Source organism: Canis aureus, chromosome 21 (assembly GCF_053574225.1).
Source record: "Canis aureus isolate CA01 chromosome 21, VMU_Caureus_v.1.0, whole genome shotgun sequence".
NCBI lineage: Eukaryota > Metazoa > Chordata > Mammalia > Carnivora > Canidae > Canis > Canis aureus.
Genome location: NC_135631.1, coordinates 37,887,253 through 37,912,620, shown reverse-complemented (window position 1 = coordinate 37,912,620; position 25,368 = coordinate 37,887,253). Strand labels below are relative to the sequence as shown.

At 36.7% G+C, this 25,368-nt stretch overlaps 1 protein-coding gene and 1 pseudogene across 13 annotated transcripts in view; both read right to left on the bottom strand.

Moving 5' to 3' along the window:
• Positions 1 to 25,368, bottom strand: part of MAGI2 (membrane associated guanylate kinase, WW and PDZ domain containing 2) — a 1,325,593-nt gene that overhangs the window by 337,237 nt on the left and 962,988 nt on the right. The gene's annotated exons all lie outside the window — the stretch shown is intronic.
• Positions 21,117 to 21,605, bottom strand: LOC144293125 (protein Wnt-2b-B-like; annotated as a pseudogene).

Here is a 25,368-nt window from a genome sequence, read left to right as displayed (position 1 = left end):
AAGAAGTGGTACCTGGAAGGCACGGCACTAAAAAGGAAACTGCCTGGTAGAGATTCAGAAAAAGTCATATGTGGTTTAAGTTTGCAGCTTCATTTGAAGGTCAGAAAGTGATGAACCTAGTGACTTCCTTTATATTCCTAGAGCTTTAGAAAGATCTGGCTGTAAAGTAAGATTTGGGAAGCAAATATATGCTTTGACCTGTGAAATGTACAACACCAGCTTCCTCTTAACCTCTTTAAGTCTATGTGAATCCATCCATTGATCTATCTACTTATTATCATCATCCACTTAAAATTATTTTTTGAAGCATACTGGGCTCTTAAGTGTAAAGCTGACATCTAAATTGAACCTCTCTGCTTACCTTGAAAAGGCATAAATATCTACTAAGAGAGCAATTAAACCACCCATAATGCATACATACAACATAATTAGAAAAGAAAATACAATGAACTCAAAAGCTATATGTAAATAGAGACATAAATGCCCCAAAACAGCAGAGTCAGCTCAGGAGCCCATTCTGAATCAGAAAGGTAGAGAGCATGCAGAAAAAAGGAGAGGGTGCCAGGAGCTGGGCGGTGAAAAACAGACAAAACCACCGTCAGAAAGATAAATTCCCATCCTCAGCAGACCTGGTTGATCAGAATGTAGCTACTGTGGGACTGAATGGAAGGGGTTTGGAAGTGAGCAGAATAAGTAGTCTTGAGAAGGCACTGCTTAAGAAGAGGGAGCTGATGTCAATATAAAATCTTCAATGGAAGAAATGGCCCTTAGAAATTTGATTATGATAGGAAAGAAACGTGAAGTAGAAATTAAGCATCTACAGGAACAAAAACAAAATTGAATTCTAGGACCATAAGACATACCAACTACTCTCCCTGGGGGAAAAAAAAAAGATGTCATTCACTAAAGAATCGTACTTCACAAAAGAAACAGAAGAGGGTGATCCTAAACTAAGAATGTAGCAACTCACCAAAATCCTTTAGTTTTGCTTATATAAAACTGTTACTGCTCATCTATGAAAAAAAATCAAAATCAGTAGAAAATAGCACATAATATTCATACTTTAAGAAATCAGAAATAAGAGTTAAAATGATACAGCTAATGGAAATTTGCTATCCTCTGTCAAAACAAAACAAAACAAAACCACAAACGAGGAAATTGTAATGAATCTCAAGATATTTTGAAACAAGCATGCATAAACATAGAACAACTTTTTGAATCAAAAATGTAAAAGCTCTGAACAGACAAAAAAAAAAAAAAGATAAAGTTGACCAAAATGAGAAAATACATTTTTACAAAAATGTCATTTGGAATTCAAACTAAATTGTAAGCTGCCCAAGGAAAATAGATTTAATTGAAAATATAGTGGGGATTATAGGGGAAAGACATGACAATAGTCAAGAGAACAAAATGAGATAATCAAAAGGTAAAAGAATCAGAAAATAGTCATTAATATAGAAGATAAAGATAATCCAGTATATGTATAATTGGAATATATGAAGAAGAAGAAAATAATAAAATACTTGAAACTATATAATCCAGAAATAAAGTAACTATGCCTAATTGTTGCAATGGCTCCCCATGTACTTGGAACATTGTCCCAGAACAGTCAAATTCAAGAAATATACCAGTTAGCCATTAGACTTAACAGACTGAAGAAAAACTGACTAAAAGATAAATTCCTTACAATGGCAAAAAATCAAATTGATATCACATTTCAGGAACAACATACACAGCTAGACAATAGTGAAGCAGCATTATGAAGAATCTCAAAGAAACAGTGAACCAAATTTTATATCATGCCAATTTATCTTTCAAGTGTCAACACACACACACACACATACACATAAGTACACAAATTTTACATATTCAAGAACTCAGGGGAGTACTGTATCCAAGACAACTTCCTGAGGTACCTGCTTAATTAAACCAACCTTAATTTAACCAGGAGATGACCAGAGAAAAGGACTAATAGTAAGCATTCAATATATTTGTGGATGTCAATGTAGAACAAAGGTAGGAACGAGGATTAATTGTTGCTTTGGTAATAAGTGGGAGGCACAGAATATCACTTAAAGCTAGCAAGTGAACAAGGACCTTATAAAAGGTATCAGTATAAAGGTAAACATTAGAACATAAATACAGGTTGTTCTCATAAAAAAAAAAAAAAAAAAAAAAAAAAAAAACCCTGAAGAAAACAGACTACACAGTGAAAAAAACCACAATCAATAAAACATGATGTGGTCAATAAATATAAAATAATGACAGTTAAAATATAGAAATGAATGCAATTTACTTCTCTTGAGATTTTCTAATTAGCTCATAAAGAAAACCCCCACTCTAAGCTGTAAAGAATAGACACATTTAAACAAAGTAACTCAAAAAAGCTAAAAGTAAAGGCTTGGGCAAAGACATAACAGACAGAAAAAAATAAGACAGCATCTGATAAGTCTTCTTATCAGATTTTAGAATTCAAGTTAAAAGCATTAACTACAATAAGGAACATTATAACAATGAAGGTCACAATTAATAATGAAGATATAATGGTAGATATCTGTATGATAAATAATACAAATCACTTTTATAAAACAGTAACTACAGGAGTTGCAAGAAGAAATAGAAATCACTAATAGCAAATATTTAAGACTGTTCCCAGTCTAAGACAGGTCAAGTTGACAAAATGACAGATATTGAAGGACTAAATGTAGTATAATTAACTAGGCAAATCTTTTAGTTCTTCTCCCATCTATTTTTCTAGTCTTATACCTCAGTAATAGAGAATATATATTCTTCTCAAGTACTCACAGAGTATTCTCCCAAATTGTCTATATATTACATTACAAAAAGTCTTCCTACAAAGCAAAAATAATAGCCATCTCTTACCACAATTCAATAAAATCTAAATATTAATAATAAAATCATAACCAAAAGAAGTTTCATCTAGAAATTAAAAACTCTAGGGGCACCTGGGTGGCTCAGTCAGTCAAGCATCTGCCTTCAGCTCAGGTCATGATCTCAGGGTCATGGGATCCAGCTCCATGTCGGGCTCCCTGCTCAGCAGGGAGTCTGCTTCTCCCTCTGCCCTCCCCCAGCCCTGCTCTCACTCTCATTCTCTTGCTCTCTAGTTAAAATAAATTTTAAAAATCTTAAAAAATTAGAAATCAAAAATGCTAAATAAAGAACGTTTATGTCAAAAAGGAAACATAAACTGAAATTGTAGAATGTCTAGAAGCAATGAGAATGAAAACACTAAGCAAAATCTGTTGTGTACAATTAAAACAGTGATCGGAGAAAATTTTATGTCCTACATATGAATAAAAATAATGAACGTGAGTTCCTAATTCAAAAGCTAGAAAAAGAGCAACAAAGGAATTCCTCCAGAATAACAACAACAACACAACACAAAAAAGAACTACAAAAGATAAAGAAAAAAAATCATATGGTAGGTAACTAAAAAAGAGTAACAATAATCAAAATGCTGTTTAATTTTATAAATAAGCAAAATACTAATTTAAGATTCAAAGATAAGTCACAGAAAACAACGTAAGAAAGATGAAAGGGAAGCAAAAAATTGTAGAATAGGTTGCACAAACCTATGCCCACAAAATTGAAGATCTAAATAAAATGGATAATTTCTTCGGAAAATACGTTTATCAAAATTGGCCCCAGTGAGGATGGAGAAGCTTAAATAGACCGTTTTTAGTCAATGTACCATTCTAAACTCCAAAGGGAGAAGAAACAAGTGAAACAATGTGACTATTAGTGATAAATTCCTTTATATATAAACTGGGTGTGAAGAAAAGCTTTCTTAGCACTCAAACCTCAGGAATTTGAGTACATGAAAGCAAAAAGGAATCTCTATATGGGCCAAAGTCAACGTGACAAGATACATGACAAACTGAGAGAAAAAGATTTGTAACATATATCAGTGATAAAGTGCTCCTCTCCTTTATAAAGAACTTTTTTTTTTTTAAGACTTACTTATTTATCTTAGAGCACACCTGTGTGCACACAAGTAAGGGGAGGGGTAGAGGGAGAAGAGAAGCAGACCCCCACTCCCACCCTCCAGCTCACGGCCAGATGTGCAGCTCAATCTTATGATCCTAAGATCATGGTCTGAGCTGAAATCAAGAGTTGGCTGCTTAACCGACTGAACCACCCAAGCATTCTCATAAAGAATTTTTAAAATGCAAAGGGAAAAAAAAGAAAAAGACTAAAGACTAGATAGGAAAATGTGCAAGAGCCAGTAATAGACAATTCAAAAAAATATTCCCAAATGTCCTTTACACATGAAAAGATTCCCAATTCCCTTATCACAGGAGAACTGCAAATTAACACTATATCGAGATACCACTCTTTACCTATCAGATTGGCACAATTTCATAAGCTTGAGGACACACTCTTTTGGCAGGGTTGTGAAGGAACTGGCCCCCCTCACACCACACTGGTGGATGATCAATATGGTACAACCTCACTTGAGGGGAATTTGGCATAAAATAGACACATTTTACCTTTCGATCCAACAATCATTCCTCTAAGAAATTTCTTTAAAGTTTCATTTTTAACAATATGAAAACCCCCACAAATATCCAAGGTTATTTATTGCAATATTATTTTACTGGCAAACCATGGAAGCAACCTCAATACCCAATCAGAGAGAACAGGTTTAAAATTAAAATCTAGTATACACACAGGGTACACTATTGCACAGCTGCAAAACTTATGAGAAAAATCTCTATGATCTGCTGTAGTGAATTGTAGAATATTTTACTACGCAAAAATATTCCTATGCTTATTTTTGAAAAAAGGGTACACAAGAAATAGAGCCAGAAACTAAACAAACTATTTAATTAAAGGAAGTGGGCATGAACAGTAAAGTTGAAGGGACAGGAAAGGGAATGAGTCTTCTTTACAAACCTCATCAATGTGCTTTTATTCGAAAAAAATAAATAAGTAAAATAAATGAAACAAGATGAAAAAAATACCCTGAAATTGAATAAAACAAAGGCAAATGAACCCAACTATATATCTATATATGAAATTACTAACCATGCAGGGTAAAAAAAAAAAAAAAAAAAAAAAAAAAGCAAGTATTAGAAAATTACAGATTTTGGGATCAGGGTTTCATTATACAAAGACCCAGAAGATAAAAGCATTGAGAAAATATCATTGAGGTTCAAAAGGAGAATGACTATATTTATAATGCTGCACAGTCTTGGTATGCTTTCCTGACATCAAGGCTCAGGATACAGGTCTCTGAAGCCTGGGGTTAATTTATATTAGTTCTTATGCCTCTTATACTGGGAAACTTTGTGGGTCTTGAGTTTAGGATCCTCCTTTTTTTTTTTTTTTTTTTTTTTTAAGTTTAGGATCCTCTTGAAACAAAACGCTGTAATAACAAAGTTTTAAGAGGATGGGGTGGGGCAAATATTAATTGTAGTGATTTAGACCTAAGGACAGACTAGAATGTACTAATTCAGAGGGGAGGCCCAGGTCTCCAGAAAGGACAGTTGTTTTTTTTTTTTTTTTTAAAGAAAGGATAGGTTTGATGAAATTCTCCCCCACTGATAATCATTCTCAAGATGACAGTGGCCTTAGGAGGCCAAAAGGTTCTTGGGGTATTATGGAGGCTGAAGAGGTGGATTCCATTCATTATGAGATCTGCTCTTCTAGGTTACCAGAATCTCAGAACTAATGTAGACAACGGGCACTTGGCTTTCTATGGAATGTAAAGTGTAAAGTTATTGCAGTAGGAAAGTTACAAAAGCCTGGTAACTCCCAGCAGGTGTTTCTTCAAGGAGGGTCTATCAGAGTATTGCCACCTTTGTGGGACCAGAGATGGCATTTTGGCTTCAGGATGCAAGGTCTTATTCACAGATGAGGTAATACATGGATCTTGGCCTATAGGGCTTATAGGCTCAGGGGAGAGGTCAGGTCCAGAGTAGGAGGCTGGAGAGAGATAGCTCTCTTCCTCCTTAGTTGTCATATTTTCCCCTACAGGAAGATCAGTCTGCAGTAAGGGTTGCTCAACGGATTACGCAGTTCCAACGGGGGAGTGCAGACAGGTGGAAGGTGAGGAGCTAAGCAGCTCGTGGCATGCTCTCCCTGGCTAGACCAGTCTCAATAATTTAATTGTTGACTCAGAGTGAACACTGATAAACAATGGAGGCTTCAAGAATTGTTTAGTCATCATTTTCCAGAGAGTCAAGATGAAGACCAGGATAGGTTATGAGAAAGAAAAAAAAGTCAAAATGTTGCTTTAATTCTCCCCTTTACTTTATCAATGAAGATTTTAAAGATTTAGAAAAAAAAAATAGCCGAGCAAAACGGCTGCCTTTTATCATGGTTTTGGTGGTGGTTGTGGTTGCTGTTTTCTCTTTAGGCCCCTGAAAAGTTTGGCTTTCAATAGGATATTCTATGGTTTTGTACTTCAATGTGTTCTTGATGAGATCTGGATATATTAGTCTAAGTGAAATTTGCAATTAATCACTGATGGCACTCCCTAATGTATTCTCATAATATAACATATTCTGAGCCCCCTTTTTATTCAAGAAATATTTATTGCTCATCTACTTAAGGGGAAGCAGTGGGTTAGGGTAGGAGGGTACAGGAGGGAGTTTCAATATCCATGGAACTGATGGAAATCAGGCAAAGCCAGCCTTTAAACAAATACTTTCACTAATTATTAATTCATTATATTTTATGATACATGCTACCAGGAGAAATGCATGTATATTTTATTCTACCTAAACCCTCAGGTAATTTTTGAAGAACTTGGAATCACAGGTTGTTACGTTTCATGGGTATAATTCATTACGATTGATTTAAATAATCCTAATGCAGTAAGTCAGCAACACACTTGTCAATTGGGTATTTTGGGGTGAATTCACACAACAGATGTCATTTTTTCTAGTGGAACAGTCTTTTTAAATGGAATGAATTTGATATATACAAGAAAGTTCTATTTAAAATCTCCGGGGACAACTAAATATTGAACATCGATACAGTTAAGGACTTGGAAAAATGAAATTTAAAATTTACTTATGTTTATTATATTAGATGAGCTGAATTCTACTTAGGAATATGCCCTAATTTCATTTTCTACTTAATATGCAGCCTCAGAGCATTGTTTAATTAAAATGCCACTTAGACCAGTGAAATGGATCAGACTGAGCACAGACCTGGGGTTGCTAACTAATGTCAGAAGGATGAGCTAGGTCTCTGTGATGCTGTTGTCTGATGCACCTCCTACCAAAACTGGGTGCAAGAAGCACTGTGGCAGTTTGATGTGCCATTAAATGGTAGCATCAATGCCGCTTTTGCCATGACACTCATGGATCCTAAGAGACTTGCATGCTTTATGGATAAGCAAGATGGACATCTGTCAAATTGGGGTGATATTGCGTTGCCATAGAGTCTCTACTTCATCTGCTCTACTGAGCTTGGTGATTTTTCTTCCAGAACAAAGAAACATTTGTTCATACATTTTTGAAAAGGACACTTAAGAAAAATCAATAAAAATACTAATTGTCAACATTATCTGGGGAGAGGAAGGAAAAGAGGGTAGTTTCCATATTTTCCATCTGTGTTGTGGAATGTTTTTAAACATGAGCAGAACAGGCAGACTGACCAAGCTCACAGTGCTCAGTTTTATATTTGTTCCAGGTAGAGAAATTATGTACTTCTCAGCAGTACTTGTCACAGATAGATCACAGAGCGTCAAAGGTAGTAAGAGTGGATTGATAAGGCAGGGAACTGCTTTTCCCATAGCATGAAAGGAGGAGGTTAATATTCAGAGTGTAACTGGAACAATGAGAGTTCTGATTCCCTACCTGGTATTAATCTAAGCCACTACTGCTGCCTATTAAAATTTAATGACAGAAATGTCTGCATATAGACATTAAATTATATTTATAAAGCCAGATGTGTGTGGGGGCTTGCCCAAATGTTCTCTTCCAAAATAATTTCCTGTCCAGATTATTTTAGCTAGATCCCTAAGCAGAGATATAGAATCACAACCTCCAACACCCTGCCCCCCCATCTTGGTACTTTAGTGTAGTGAATGGTGACTTGACAGGACATAATCATCATTTTTTTTCTTTTTTTGTAAAGTAGGCTCCATGCCAAGTGTGGAGCCCAATGCAGGGCTAGAACCCATGGCCCTGGGATCAAGACCGTAGCTGAGATCAAGAGTCAGATGCTTAAATGACTGAGTCACCCAGGTGCCCTGACATAAGCATCTTAAATTTGAGGTGAGTGAATGGAATACATGTTACAAATACACCTCCAGTTAGGTTATACTTGATCTTGAATCATAATACCAGCCAATGTAAAGAAACAACAAAGCGTCTATGACTAGAGACTGTGCTGGCACTGCCTTCACATATGAGCATTCACTTCAAACATAGGGTTTTGCTAAAAGGGGGAAGTGGTGCAATTTTAATACAAATCCTGAATTTCCTGATCCACATACAAACAGAATGGAAGGTCATTAGTAAGCTCCTAGTACAGAAGAGGGCAGGACACTTTCCCCAATGTTCTGGCCACTGAGGGACATGAATGTTTATCTATTTAGCTCTATCCCATCTCTGCAGTGTTCTCAGAGGACTGGATTAGACATAGGGATAGGCAAATGAAATCTCATCCTCACAAAACACAAAATCCTCTTTTTTTTTAAATATTTTATTTATTTATTCATGAAAGACACAGACAGAGAGAGGCAGACACAGGCAGAGGGAGAAGCAGGCTCCATGCAGGGAGCCCGATGCAGGACTCGATCCTGGGTCTCCAGGATCACACCCCAGGCTGAAGGCAAGCGCTAAACCGCTGAGCCACCCAGGGATCTCCCAAAATCCTTTTGATAAAATTTAAAAAATAAGGTAGTGAGGTCTGATACAATAATATTAAAAAAATTAGAGGATTTGGAATCAACAGATACTGCATTACTGCTTTGCGTAATGGTGGAAGGAAACAGAGAAACATAAAAAGCAAGCTGAGGGTTGGGTTTTAACGCCAGCCACAGGAAAAGGCCTGGAATAGAAAACATGACGTTGGATGTGTCTGCAAAGTATCCCAATGCCTGAAACACTGGGAAAATCTTGGAAAGCGCTTCTCCCCAGTGAAAAATATTACTCATATAAAGCTGTCAGAGTCCGTCGGAGCTTGGGTTACCTGGCATGTCAAGAGCCAGTCAGTCCCGCAAATTAGGCTGCCCTGCAGGCGTGTCTAACTTACATGCCAGGCTTTCAGGAAATGTTAAAGGCTCAAGTGGAGCTGTGATTGGTACCTGTGGTAACAACTGGACTGTGTGTAAATCATACAAACAGTGACAGTATGATATGATGTGGGATTCAGCAACTTTGCAAGACTCAACGTGTAAAAAGTCAAACTTTTCAATAGCAGTGGCACTGTACAGACAAAGCACATGGACCATTCTGGAGGGCCACATGGTGAAATAGAGGCAATCAATAAATTTTGGTCTCTAATGGCCTTTTGAGGCAAAAAGAATTGAGAATATTGATTTGTACACAGAACATCCACTAGCTAAAGTATTAATTGATATGATAATAGGGTCAAGGTCTTAGGCTACATTTTCAACTTAGTCTCAGAGTCTTCTTTAAGTTAGCATTTTCAGAATCAACTCTGATACACACAAGACATTTAGTCCAGAGTGGAAGTATAATCAACAACAATAATCTTAAAAACATATTAACACACCTTTCTTTTTCATAGTTCTCCCTGGGTGACTCTCCCTCTTTTTAAGCACTGGCTTATTTTAGGAAATGTAGGCCTGCTTAAAGGCGGATCTAAAGAGGAAGAGTTAAGAATTGGTGTCTGACTTCCATTTGCCTTGGGTGGGAGTAGGACCTGGAGGTGTAAAGCCCTGGGAGCCAGGACTCAGGGTATGGAGTCCTTACAACTCTAGAACAGGGCCAGAACCATAGCTTGGGCAGATATAAGCCATTCTGCAGCAGGGACCAGCAAAGACCAAGAACAGCTGGCTGACCCTCGTTGTCATAGGGTTACCTGCTCACCTACTACATGGTTCCATCTTAGATGAGAGGAGAGAAGAGACCTACTGGGGAAAAAAATCTGGTAGAGAATTTGAGCCTTAATATTGGCAGGCTATTGCCCTCTTCCCTTCCTTACCCTCAATAAGGCTGTTTTAAACTAAAAATGGCAGAAAAAAGTCCTTAGTTGGCAGGTTCAAATTTTCTTATCCACCATCAAAGTAACCAAGGCTCCAAAGTAAATGATTAGTTATATAAAATTAAAGTATATAAAATTTTCTTACATATGAGCTGCAGTTTGCAAATACCAACCCTGCTGTAATAGCATTAAGTCAAAATCAAGTTAAGCATTTAAGTAGATATATTTGACAGAAATACTATATAGGTTTTGGCATCAGACAAACCTGATTTGAATGTTGGGTTTTCTTGGATAAGCTTCAGCTTTTTTTTTTCTTATCCTGCACCGTGTTAAAAGGAATAGAAATGTAGAGTGTCTGACATGCTTGGTGCTCAACAAATGTGAGGCACCACTGCGACTACTACTTTTGCTGTTTCTGCTCTGTCATCATCACCATCATCACCATCACCATCTTCACTGTCAGTAGGAATTATGTAGCAGCAATAGTAGGACCCGATAGAGTACTGAGTGCCGAGGGAGCCCACGGCCTACACTTGGAGTTTAGGGTAGGTAAAAATCATCAGTTCTGCCTCCATACTTATTGGAAGAAGACTTCCTGAAATTATGTGAAATATAGAAAAAAGCTGATAATAGTGGGTACGGAAATGGTGGGAAATTAAATAGGCAGGTCCCTTTTATTCTTTTCTTACTGTGCAAACTTGGTTTCAAGACTTCAGAATTAGAAGACTAACATTTGGCAGTGGAGCTTCAGCAAGGGGAAAAGTGGCCTGGATTAGAAAGAAGATAGTCTGGTACAAAGGGATGTGACTGGGGTACAAAGGGAGAACCATCTGAAAACAAATACAGTTATGTCTGATTATAATGTTCTATTTAATATATATATATAAGTGACTCTTTCCAGAGATATCACGCTCTGGCTTTTGTTGAAAAAAAGCAAAATGACAAGCATATTTAAAATAGTTTCTTTAAGAAAATGCATGAGTTCAAGTGCTCAGAGTTTTTTTTTTAAAGAAAACAAGAAAATGTATCAAAATAGCAATAGTGCTTATTTCTGCATGAAGAGATTTCAGTGTTTATTCCCTTTTGAAGAAAATAAAATAGTTTTTTTAGTTCATAAATTATGATATTGATACCTTAGTTGTGTTATGTTATATTATTTCGTGTTATTTTTTTATTCTATTAATTTTTTCCCAAAGTTGATTCAATTTTTAGTTAGGTGTTCTTGTGGAGAGAGTATTTGCCCCAGATTTCAAATATTTCCAGATGTGCTGGGTGGGAGTGGAAAGGTAGAAAAAAGAGTTGATATTGGGCATGTATCATAATGCTAACATTCTACCTTGTCATTGCCCTAGCACAATTGTTAGGATTAAAGAAAATGTTTTAGTAAAGAATATAAAAAATAGGTATTAGAGTTTTAATCACATTGGTTTTGGTAACACAGATTTTTTTCGTAATTTTTATTTTCCCTTTATATTGTGTGCTTTTAGCAACCAGACTAATACTATTATTGTTTACATTTTACAATAACAAGGATGAAATAATACTGTGCAAGATTTTTACGTTTTCTTAGTTTAATTTTGCAAATGATAAACCATTGTACATTTTCAAATTTATTCTTTTATATTTGAGACCTAGACACCATCTTTTATTGAAACAGATCCCATATTTCTCTCAAATTCTTTCTAGGGGCAAAATATTTCAACTCTTATTAGGCATAGAATTTATTGTAAGTGAAAGTGCCCACTATCACATGATTTCAGCAAAATACATACAAATCATTGAAGATATTTAAGAAAATCATAGAAATGTAAGAAATTTTCAGATGCCATTGGGCTCATTTCCATTTCTTCTGTTGGGCTTTATATTTACCATAGTGGAAAGAAATATGGATTGATGCTTTTATTGTATTTTATTCACTGGTTATTCTGTATTTGAACATTACAAAATTCATTACTCATTTGTGCAAGGTTTAATGAATACTGTGCAAAGAGCTAGAGATTAAAAATTTTCTGCGTTGGGCAGCCCTGGAGGCTCAGGGGTTTAGTGCCGCCTTCAGCCCAGGGCCTGATCCTGGAGACCCGGGATCGAGTCCCACGTCAGGCTCCCTGTATGGATCCTGCTTCTCCCTCTGCCTGTGTCTCTGCCGCCCTCTCTCTCTCTCTCTCTGTCTCTCATGAATAAATAAAATCTTTATAAAAAAAGTTGCATCACACTATACTGTAGCCTATTAAATGTGAAATAGCATTATGTCTAATCATCATCCCAGTCATAATTACTGATCATAGATCACCATAACAATTAATAATAATGAGAAAGTTTGAAATACTGCGAGAATTACCAAAATACGATGCAGAAACACAAACTGAGCACATGCTGTTTGAAAAACAGTATCAATAGACTTGCTCAATGCAAGGGTGCACAAATCTTCAATTTGTAAAACAAAAAAACCCCAAAACCCAGAAATCCCACAAAAACTCAGTATCTTTGAAGTGCAGTAAATGAAGCACAATAAAATCTAGTTGTGGGGAGATATCTGAGCAGGAGAAATTCTGTAAGTTGGGAAATGTCATAGTAGAAGTATGCACAGGTGTTCAAATGAAGGAATGGGCATGGCCATTTATAGGAGGGATTGGAGCGGACAGTAGATGCTTTAAGGAGAATTTCCTTAGAGCTCTGTTATAAGATGAGTCAGTATTTGCCTGGCAACTCTTATTGAATTTTATATTGGAAAAAAAATCTCAATAAATGCTATTTATGTTCCTATCCCAACCTATCCAGGAGATTATCTTTTAAATTTTTCATGGTCAAAATTATATCCTTTGCTGCCTCACCTTAGTCATTTAGCACCATAGAAATATTAAAATCAGCTATAATTGATACTCTGTAGCAGGCACTGTGCTGACTACTTTACATGAATCATCTCATTTGATCCTCGTAGAAACTCTATATGAAGGGGGATATTATTTTACTGCTCTAAGCAGTTAAATCATTTGCCTAATGTTACAACTAGGATTATTTTTGATGAGAGTGGGAAGTAGTGGTGCTGGAATCCCTTTGAAGAGACGACTCCTATATGGACTGCCCTTTCTTAGAATTCCCAATGTCCTAAATATTGGTAAGAAAATGTGGAGAGCCACACCCAGAGAAAAGATCTGGCCACTTGTGCATTCCCCCCTTTATGAAAAATGCCCCAGAACTCTGAAATAATTTCTACACTGTTCTTCATTAAGAGTCTAAATTCAGTATTTTTAAATCCTTGTGTATTGCATTTCCTTGTTCTGCAATATATATAGTGAATATCTGCTTTGATTGTACAGAAAGATATCAGCATACAGTACCTCAGCTAACATTAGTCATAATGTAATCATCAGTATTTATGCAGTAACACAGGTTATATTTATGAGGACACTCAGAAACATTAGAAACCAAAAATTCTTCTGGCATTCATATGACAAGAAAATATGGATGTACTTGGAAGTCTATTTCATTTTATTTGAATTGTAATGCCATCTGCCAAAACTCACTCCCTCAAAAAGTATTGCCCTGACAGCATCGGAAAGGAACTTTGTGTGAGAAATAGGCATCTGTTTTTTACTTAATTCACAAAAGACACATTTTGTTTGCATTCATAAGGGCATTTTGCAAATTTACTACCCAATTAATATGTCATTCTGTGACAATGACAAAATAATCAGATTCTTAAATGGGTTTCATTTCTTTTGCTTTAATTTTAAAAAAGCATGAAAAGATCATATGGTGTAGTACAGGAATTTACTCTTTCAATTTATAATAATGCCACCCTTCTCCATGAAGATGACACTACTAGCATCATCTGGGCATCAGCTTCAGGTGATTTCTAAGAATGACAGTGAATTTGTGCTTAGTCATCCTTGCCTGGTTCCTACTATGATATAAAGTTTGTACATTTGTGAAATGATGAATAGGATTTACCTGGAGTTAGAGACTGTGGAAGAGAATGAAACAAATTAAGTCTCAGGAGAATGGGCTCCAAGACCATAAATTCTTTGAAAGTGCGTGGTGAGAATTAAAACTGGTCAGACATCTGCCCAGCTGTTGTGCAGATACATGGTGTAGACTCTGTATTTAACCTGCTAGCTATGGCTGAGGGGATACACTAACAGATAAGATCTTTGTCTCTGCATAATTTATGATCTACTTAGAGAAAACATCTAATGTAAAAATGGAAATAGATCCATAAAGAGTGCTTATGAACGAAGGTGCAGGTATGACTTAGTATACGTAAATGTATAATTTCAAAGTAAGTATGTCTTTAATTTTTGATAGCTTAAAGACCTCATTGACTTTCAAGTAGAATCACGAAGGAAGCAAAGAATGGAAGTAGGGCAGTACTTGGGGAGAAAATAAGATAAGTTCAGGCATGGCTTAGGGAGAAGTAGGTGGGAAAGGTGTAGTTTTGCAGAGAATGAACACAGTGATATATGTACACATTATAAGATATTTATCTGTTTAGAGAAGAGAATTTACGTTAGAAAATAATAAAGGAAAGACCATATTATGTAATGTAGGTCAATTGATGGATTTTTTAAAAAGTAAACTCAGCCCCCAATGTGGGGCTCAAACTCATGACCCTGAGATCAAGAGGAACATACTCTCTCCACTGAGCCAGCCAGGTGCCCCTGATGGAATGTTTTTTGAATAGTGGGTTGTAGAGGCTTAAGTAATTAGAAACTATTGCAGTGTCCAAACAAAAGGGTGGGAAGAGGGAACCACATAATAGATATATTTGGGGGAAACTTAATCAGGTACTTGCATTCTGGATATCTGTACCCTTACTATATATGTCTATACTGTTAGTATAGCACATACCCAGAACAGTGCTTAGAATAAAACAGAAAAATGACTAGAACAAGGGGATAATAAGTTGATTATTCAAGGAGACACCTGAATTTCTGTTGCTTCCCTGATTCTAATCCTCTTTCCTATATTTTATTTCCTATATTTTCCTTTATTAGTCTCCATAGCACCAGTCGTAGTGGGAGGTGGGTGCTATGTCCAACTATAGAAGTTGAAAAGCCCAGGGTGCTTGGTGGCTCAGTCAGTTAAGTGTCTGCCTTCAGCTCAGGTCATGATCCTGGGGTCCCTGCTCAGGGGGGAGCCTGCTTCTCCCTTTTCCTCTGCCCCTCTCCCCTGCTTGTGTGTTCTCTCTCTCTTTCTGTCAAATAAATAAATAATCTTTAAAAAGAAAAAAAGAAGTTGAAAAGCCCAGATACTTCACTTCTCTAGAAACTTGAAAACCAGGGCATGAACCTGTTTTCAATTCAGATTTGGACAATCAGACACAAACACCTGAAATTCTGAATCTGGAGTTAGTGATGCAAAACAGCAGCAACAGTGAATTTTTTTTTTCTAGTGGTGGAAGAGGTGGCCCCAGCTAGTTCTCGGGGTGACCATGGCAGTTTGGCCAGAGAGAGCAGCAGCTTTGCTGGGATGGGGGATGATCCTGATGAGATTCTGGCTTGGAAAACTCTCTTCATTTCTTCTTATTTTCCCAAGCCTGTTTTTTCTTTTTCTTTTTCCTTTCTTTCTTTCTTTCTTTCTTTCTTTCTTTCTTTCTTTCTTTCTTCTTTCTTTCTTCTTTTTCTTTCTCTTTCTTTCTTTCTTTTCCTTTCTTTCTTTTCCTTTCTTTCTTTTCCTTTCTTTCTTTTCTTTCTTTCTTTCTTTCTTTCTTTCTTTCTTTCTTTCTTTCTTTCTTTCTTTCTTTCTTTCTTCTTTCTTTTCTTCTTTTTCTTTCTTTCCCTTCCTTCCTCATGATTCTGTAAGCTTCCCAAAGCCTTTCAAAAAATTCATTTTCTGCACAAAAGAAGCAGCATCAGTTTGTGTTGTTTGTACTTAAGACCTCCAGGCTGGGGATGATTGGGATCTGATTTGGGGACAGCAATGCTGGGCAGAGTGAAGGAAGGACACGAGTGAGAGACACAGACAAGGAGAAATCCACAGATCTGGTAACTGGCAGCCATTGCTATTCTGTTCTTGCTTACTTACTACACTGTTTGCTGGAATATGTGCATGACATTGCCTAAGGGGTAAAACAGAGTGAAACAAAATATTTGCAAGTATATACCCTAACGGATTCATAATAAAGTGTTTGTGGAACATGAGGATATAGTGTCTGTAAGTGTGATATTTCTTCAGAGGAGAGAGTAAACTTGGGGGAGTAGTGGTAAACATAAATGATTTTTCAAACTAAAAATGTCTTTCTATAGAAGGAAAGAGTGATGTTTTCACGAGTCACTATACTTTTTTGACTCTGTATACGCTTAAGAGAACCATGTTAATTGTTGTTTTCATCGATTTTTTTGGCCTTACAGGCAGTACCTGTTGCCTAAATTTCAACATGGCTGAAGCTGCATCACAGTCTTTACCCTCCAACAGGTTTTCCATTGACTTATTCTGTCCTAGCGATCAGCATTGCAGCTGCCAGATTCTCAAACTTGAATGAGAGTTACCATGAATCTTCCTCCTTCTGATTATCCAAGAAGTCCTTTATTCCATTCTTTAATCACCTCACATATAATTCCTCTCCTTTCCATTCCTGTGATTGTTGCTAAAATCTCATTTCTTAACTGGAATTTTGTAATTGTTTCCCAATTGTTCTTTTTGCCTCTACTTTGTCCCTTCCAATCCACCCTATCTCCTACTACCATGGTGAATATTCAACAAATGCAGCTTCATTTCCTCTTCCAGAACTCCTCTGGTCCTATTCTGTTTGCTCAAGTGAGAAAGTATACTAGGTCTGCCATGACCTGCCATGACCTGCCATGATCTCATCTCTCCCAGTGCATCTCCTTTCCCACATACAGCTTTTGTGCTCAGACTTTTCTTCATGCTCAAACTCTACCACAGTCCCTTGACTCTTGGTTTTTGTGTATGCTGTTTCCTTTGTCTGGAGCCTGCTTCTCATTTCCTTTTCCCAGTTAAATTCTGTCTTCTGTGACTCACCTTAGTATTACCCTGCTTGAAAGTGTCCCCTGACCATCATTCTTAGCAGGAAGCCATGGCTATACTTCTATAACCTTGGCTCAAATGTTACAGCTCTTATCGTTTATAATAAAATGGTTGATTTTCTCATCTTTCTCCACCAGTAGGTAGTGGGGACTGGGGATCACATAGTTCGTTGTTTTTTCATATCCTCATATCTCAGTGAGCTTTGTATTTCTGGCATCTAGGCTTTGCCCAAAATAATTCCTTGATATACATATTGTTGTAGGAATGTAAAGAGCACATATTCCTTATGAAATCTGAGAGATTTTTGTAACCACGCTTTGGCTAACTTTATCATCAATGAACAACAGTTCTTTTCACAAAGGTGAGAGAAGTTCTAAGGTATTTTCATTACCCAGCACTTGGTCTACAATAAAGCTGGATCTCTAAGACACAAGGCACAATTGTTTCCAAAAGGTCCTATAGTCAAAATGCTAGTTCTTTTGAAAGAAGAAATTAATTAAGTAACAATCTTGCTCTGAGGGGAAGGAAAGTTCAGAAAGCTGCCTTGCCTTTTCCTCCAACTTCAAAACAGATTTTCACAGACAGGGTCCTTTAGTAACTCTTATTAAATGCAAATATCTCTTGAACAATGGGAAAAAGAGATAAGAAAATGGGAGGGGGTAATACAGATAAAATAAAAGGAATAAGAGATTATGAGATAAACAGACTAAGAAAAATCCTTAAAATGTAAAAAAGTCCACTGAAAAGAGAAGAGAGGAGACAAGACAAATGGTCAAAAGTGCAGAGAAAGTCCCAGTTCCATGCCTACTAGGATTCAACCTCAACAGAAAACTGGTGCTGCCTTCAGGTTTTGGCTTCTTTCCGTGTTCTGTTCAAAGAATTCCCTCCTCTTCATCACCCAGCTCTTCAAGGTCAAAAAACATCCACAAATAATCAGGCTTTGTCTGTGTGGCAATTGGACTTTGCACTTTTGCAGTTCAATATTGGGAGGGGAGGGAAATGACCCAACACGAAACTCTGTGCTAGAGCATTATAGATAATTTCCTAGTTACTTAATTTTTCTTTTCTTTTTCTTTCTTTCTTTCTTTCTTTCTTTCTTTCTTTCTTTCTTTCTTTCTTTCTTCTTTCTTTCTTTCTTTCTTTCTTTCTTCTTTCTTTCTTTCTTTCTCTTTCTTTCTTTCTTTCTTTCTTTCTTTCTTTCTTTCTTTCTTTCTTTTCTTCCTTCCTTCCTTCCTTCCTTCCTTCCTTCCTTCCTTCCTTCCTTCCTTCCTTCTTTCTTTCCTTTCTTTCTTCTTTTCTCTTTCTTTCTTTCTTTCTTTCTTTCTTTCTTTCTTTCTTTTCTTTCTTTTTTAAGATTTTATTTATTTATTCATGAGAAACACACAGAGAGAGGCAGAGACATAGGCAGAGTGAGAAGCAGGCTCCATGCAGGGAGCCCAATGTGGGACTTGATCCAGGGACCATGGGATCACGCCCTGAGCCGAAGGCAGATGCTCAACTGCTGAGCCACCCAGGCATCCCACTTAATATATTTTCAACCTTGAGTTAACTTGGAATACCATGCTAAAGAGAAAAAGTTCTATATAGGTGCTGTTATTTTTTCAATTTTCTACTATGAATGCAGTTTTCCTACTAAAAAGAACTTGGAAGACTTATGAAACTGAAAACAAATGTCAAGAATATGATGAAAATGCAAATTATTTATTTTAACTGGAGATTTTAATAGAGGTATGATTGACATTATATTAGTTTCATATGTGCAACAAAATGATTTTGATACTTGTATATATTGTGAAATGATCAAGACAAGTCCAGTTAATATCCATCACTATACATAACGACATTTTTTTTTCCTGTGATAAGAACTTTTAAGATCTACTCAGCAACTTTCAAACGTGCAAAACAATATTAACCATAGTTCCCATGATGTATGTTATGGACTCATGACTTACTTATTTTATAATCGAAACTTTGTACCTTTTGACTCTTTTGTGATTTGGCCCACCTCCCACTCCCTGCCTTGACAACCATTAGTCTCTTTTCTGTATCTCTGAGCTTGTTTTGTTTTGTTTTAGATTGCACATAGAAGTGACATCATATAGTATTTTTCTTTCCCTGTCTGGCAATTATATTCTTAACCATTTGTTTTGTATAAAATGGATATAGAGATATAGCATAGGACTCAAAATAAATCCAACATCCAGAAAAAAGTTCGTGGAAGGTCATGTTGATTCTAATAAGAATGCAAAGAATGTGGACAATACTGTCTACCGAAAACAGAACAAAACCTTTTCTATGAGGCTGTGTGTTCTTGGGTCTTAGAACCACATCCTTATCACTGTTGAATCTCCAGGTCTTGTCCAGTGCCAGGAACATAGTAGGTACTTAAGAATCATGAATTAGCCTACAGGAAATTTGGAGAGAATATACCAATTGTTTTAAAATGACTCCTTAAGGTAAATTTAAAAATAATCAACATAAAAATAAAAATAATCAATATAAAATATAATCTCCATGCAGCAGAGTGATTAGGGAAAGAACATGTCAGGTAAAAATCATACTCCGTTAAAAAAAAAAAAAAAAAAAAAAGCCCTCCCATGTAAGTTAACAAAAAATCCAAACTCCATAGCAGAGCCACAAGGCATTCCATTCCTGCCCACCACTCTGATCTCATGTCCTAGCATTCTCTTCTCTGTTCTCTTACACCAGCCACACTGGTTTTTGTGGTATTTTTTATTTGTTTTGTGTTGCCATTGTTATTTTCTCTGGATACATCAAGCCAAATTCCACTTTAGGGTTTTTATCTCTGCCCTTTCCTCTACCCAGAATATTCTTCCTTAGATACTTCCATAATTAATTCCTCATCATTCACATCTCCTCAAATACCACATGCTTACAGAGGGCCTGACCATGCTATCTAAAATAGCTACCGCTTTCCCTTCACTCTATCCAATATCCTACTTTATTTCATCAGCATTTTTTACCATATGAATTATTACTATTTATTTTCTGGTTTTCTTGATCTGTACTCCACTTGAGCTCCATAGTATCTTGATACAAAGTTAACAGTCTCTTGCTGAATATATGAATAAATGAATGAACGAATGTGAGAAATGTAAAATATTATGAAAGTATGTTGAAGTACAAAGGCTGATATGATGTCAGAAAGGATCATGGCATATAGAATCCAAAAAATAACAGGGGGTTAAATCTTTATTCTTGGCCCTAAGAAAGAGAGCTCTATTAGTCATGTTTCTTGATTAGTATAGTATTGATTAGTATACTATTGGAATTTAACTTTTAGGTATAATGAATTTGATGTGACCTTGTGGCATGTTGAACATGACATCCCAGAACATAATAACCCTAGGATATAAAATGATGTAGAGAGATGGAAATGATTATTTTAATAGCTGGCAACTGATTTTTTTATGAGAATGTTTATATAAAGGAAAACACCTGAATAATTTTGTATGATTATAGAAAGCAAGGCCCTATAAGTTTTCCTTTTTTTACAAAAGAAAATCATGAAAAAAAAGGGAAAGCTAAACTGCTCTGCATGAGGAATGAAGATAAATTTAAAGACAGGAAGGAAGAAGCAGAAGATAATTGAACCCAGGAAAACACACTAATGTCAAGGAGCCAAAGTAATTGTAAAAATAAGGTTTTTCTGTTTTTTTGTTTTCCAAAGAAAAGGAGAAATGAGCCAGTGCAACTTATGTCATTCCACTCTGCCTTCTCACTTCCAGAGGGGGTGTCAGGGAGCAGGTCAGTTTCTTAAAATCCCTGTCAAAGTCTTCCCAGGGCTAAGGAACCGGTCAGGACACCAGACTCCTCCTGGATTACCCTCCAAATTCTTAAATAGAAAGTGTAGCAGCTCAGAGTTCAGGTGTAAAGGAAGGTGCACATGCAAAGATCTTGTGCTTTTGAGTCAGGAGGTTTGAAGTCAAGGAATGAGTGAGATATTTATACGTTCAGGTCTAGCCCAGCCACTCTGCCTTCCTGGAGGCCTTGCCAAGTATGGACTTCCACAGTGTTTCTGCACTCCTTGCCTGCACCACACAGCACCAGTGGAATGTGCACTCACACTCACACTGGGCGACACAAGAGTTGTGGCATACCCTCAGCCACTGCACATGATTTCACAACTGTCTCTCCCTTTAGATGTCTTGCTGCAGACATGGTCTGCAGTGCTTAGGGAATCTACAGCCTTATCCAAGACACAGTACATCTGGGGAGTTGTCAAATTAGACAAGGTCAGTCCGGGTGGCACGGTGACAGCCTTGCTGGGCTCTTGTGAAGTTGGCGCCATTCTGGGTTGCTGTCACCTGCGCAGCCCATCACAGCACTGCTGCAGGAATCACCTGTGCAGCGGAAGTCTGAGAGTGCACCGCAACAGGTGCGCAGAGTACAGGGCCCCTTACACCACAGCACTTATGCCTGAGCTTCAGCAATTGCTGCACAGGCATGCGACCAAAAAGTATTTAATGTATTTTAAATTTCTTCACACACACACACACACACACACACACACACACACACACAGCTCAAATCATCAATAAATTCTTTTAACCCAGCAATGGGTTATGTGAAAGATTTCTAAAAAGATCAAGGAAGTAGCGCTGAGCTCCACATCTGGGTTCAGGTGAAGAGAACAGCTATAGAAAGTGAAATGTGAGTGAGATCAAGAATATGGTGAGCAGAATCCAAGCTAAGATACGATCTTAAGAATATAATCCTCCAGAAACTCACAGAAACCTTGGTTAAGACTCAGACACTAGAGCAAGACTAACATTTTGTTTTTGAATATTTACTAACTTCCAAGGTTTTAAAAAAATAAGACCAGGACTCTAGTCTTATCTATCACATGACTTCACTTCTAATTAAAGGCTGATAATGATCACACTTCTAACTCCATAGCAAGAAGGGGTTTTATCCAGTGTCCAAATAAATAAAGGGCAACATATTAAAATTTACTGTCCTCTTTAATTATAATTTAAAGAGGAAAAGAGGACTGTGGTTATTATATTCACCTCTGGTAACAATATTGAATAGCACGATAAACTGAAAAATTAGACCCTGCCTACAGAATGTTAGGCTTTAACTACGTATCAGAGAGGGGAAAAATGGGGAGACATAAATCCCCCACGAAGCAGAACTGTATGTGTGAATGCGTGTGCTGTTTAAACAGAACTTGACTATCTAAAATAGACATTGGCTATCTACATGCTATAATCAGAGGAGTCTTAAAGCTATGTCAAATTGAATCAAATAATGCAAGATAAATCAGAGACTGAAACAACAGCATTGACTCAGTTGACCAAGTTACTAGGAGGAGAACACTTGAAGTGACTTGATGATGCACTACTGCCGATTTCACATCTGGTTCTGGAGGCTGCTTATTAAAGTTGCACATCTGAACTTGACTTTGTTCTCAATATTAACTAGCTTCACAACATCGCTTGTCTAGAAAAGTCCTTGTTAACTATCAGTTTACTATCTCTTATTTGATTATCTGGAACTTTTGTAATTTCATGGTGACCAAGATGGCCTTACCATTCCCTCAGCTTGGCTACACTTTAGACAGTCTTCTTCCTGACCAAGGGTTCCTGGCCTCCCATTTCTTAGAGTCTTTGCTTTACAAACTTGCAACTGTAAATTCTTTCTCTGCCTCTGTGATGTAAATCTTCCACAACCCAGAAATGTCTTCCTTAAGGAGTTGGGAGACATCCCTTCTAAACATAATCACTTGACAGCCCAGTGGCTCAGTGGTTTAGCGCCACCTTCAGTCCAGGGCATGATCCTGGAGACCCGGGATAGAGTCCCACGTTGGGCTTCCCTGCATGGAGCCTGCTTCTCCCTCTGCCTGTGTCTCTGCCTCTCTCTGTCTCTCATGAATAAATAAATAAAATCATTAAAAAAATTTTTTTAAAAATTAACGTAATCACCAAAAGATACTACCCCTATCTTACAGTCTCTGCAGGAGGGTAGGAGTCTAACTTAGATAACTGCCAATTAGCAAACATAAGTGAACAGCCTAATCATTTTGACCAAACTTCCCTTTCCCCCACCCCCACAATCCTCTAAAGATTTTCCCTGAGCCTACCCCAGTATTTAAAAGTTGTCCTGCTCCACCCCTTTTTTTTCCAGGGAAGTTGAGTCCCATCTCCCTCCCTTATTGGAATGGTCTTGAATAAAGTTTTCCTTGCATCTTTAACTGTTAATTCTGTCCAGTGCAAATATTTTTTATCATTGGACTAATCCGTTTTCTCATCTTCCTAAATTGTTAACTCTCTTGATAGCAGTCAATACTTTCCAGTTACTTTTAACTCAATAAAATATTTTTCTTTTAAATATGAGATTTAGAATAAATGAAACTGAAATGGATAATTTATGACGGATGTAGTGAATGATACATGCACTGAAGAACAAAAATAACCACAGTCTAAGATATGAAAATGTAGATAATTGAATACTACCAAGGAATTATTCAATGAAAAAAAAATACTCTCTCACTCTTTACCTTGAACAACACACACACACACACACACACACACGAAGAAATATTAAGACATTTTAACCTAATGCCACACACAAAAATTGCTCAAGGTTGGAAAATTTGAAAAATTTCTCTGCCAAGTGCAGAAATCTTCCTGATATATGATGTGAAATGCATGAGAATGTTTTTAAACATAACAGCGGGATTTCAACTATAGAATGCTAAGTGTTGATATTCTAGGGAGAAGCACTGCTTACATCAATAGAGCTACTAGTTTATGCAGGTGGAGGGCAGGAAGCCATAACCTTTACAAAACACAAAAACCTGTACAAAGTTTGATTATTGTTCATCATATAAGTAGATGTTTAAGATCCAGAACTCTTACAGGTAAACAAATCAACAAAATACAAAACCTCAAAATAGTACATAACAAAACATATCCAAGGAACACATTTGGTTTGCCAGTTCTTCTCGTTTAAGTAGAAAAGGATGTAACACCCACATTTTGTTCATAAAGAAATGCCTGACTGCATTTAGTTAGCTCAGTTTTCTGACTTACCATTGTTCTTCTGATGATAAAACTTAACTGTAAAATAGAGTGCATTGACCAATATCTTCTAGTTTATTTGGAAACAGCAGGTTGTCTAAGATTCTCTGGAGAAAATCTTTTGCTCCTTTTTCTCCTGTTAATAAGGGCAATTAGAAACATAATGGCCCGTTGTGACTGGCGGCTTCCTTGTTAAAACTTCTCAGCAGCAGCCGAAAGCCTCGCTACCTAGGTTTCTCTTCCAGCAAAGATAAATACACCATTATCTACTTACTTCAGTCAGTTTAACTAAATTCAGCCCAAATCATCTCTCATAAAATGGATTATAAAGTGTTGTCAAGTCTTTATTGAACTAAAATTATTTATTTAGTGTGTAGGTCTGATTTTTTAATCAGTTGTTATCAGGGCTGTGAAAAGAAGTGGAAAAACCCAAATGTATAATCAGATCTTGTGCTCTTACACAATTTCTTAATAAAAGAAAGAACGTTCTAGAGACAATGAGGTTCCTGGAGGTGGTTTAATTAAATCACTCAGACTATGCTAAAATTCTCTGGGCAATTTTCGATGATGAGTAGCCGTAGTTTGAGGTAAATTTAGTCTGTTATTGAGATCTGGGCCGATCATGCTATTTTTAGGTTGAATGGCACCGCACATGACATCATCATCCACACATGAAGGGGAGAAACATTTCCTGGTAATAGAACTAAATTATTGGGAATTCATGTTCAAATAGTCTTCTGATCATTTCTGGGGTTTAGGGAAACAAGATATAAGTTGATGTATGTTATTTCCCCTATCCTCCCAAATAACATGCTCATCGTTCCGCTTGATGTCCTATTGCTTAACAGGACATGAGTCATTTCTTTCTGGGGGCATTTTTCTCTATTATTGTCATAGTCAAATGTAAGCCGCAGATGAGGCTAAGAAAAGCAGACTTCTCTTTTCTGTATATTTATAACTATAAATTCTTACATGGCAATTTCCGAGTCAGCCTTCATCCAGAGCGGTTTCTCATTTTCATTCATGCAAGAAAAAACATCTTTTCTAATTCTCAGGAGCCTGAGTGTTGTGAAACCCTAGGGTGCTTTTAGTCCCCTCAAGGAACAGTAACAAAATTCCTTAGAAACTAAAAGCAACAACAAAAACAACAACAATGAAATCATTATATTTTAGGACAGATCTGTAG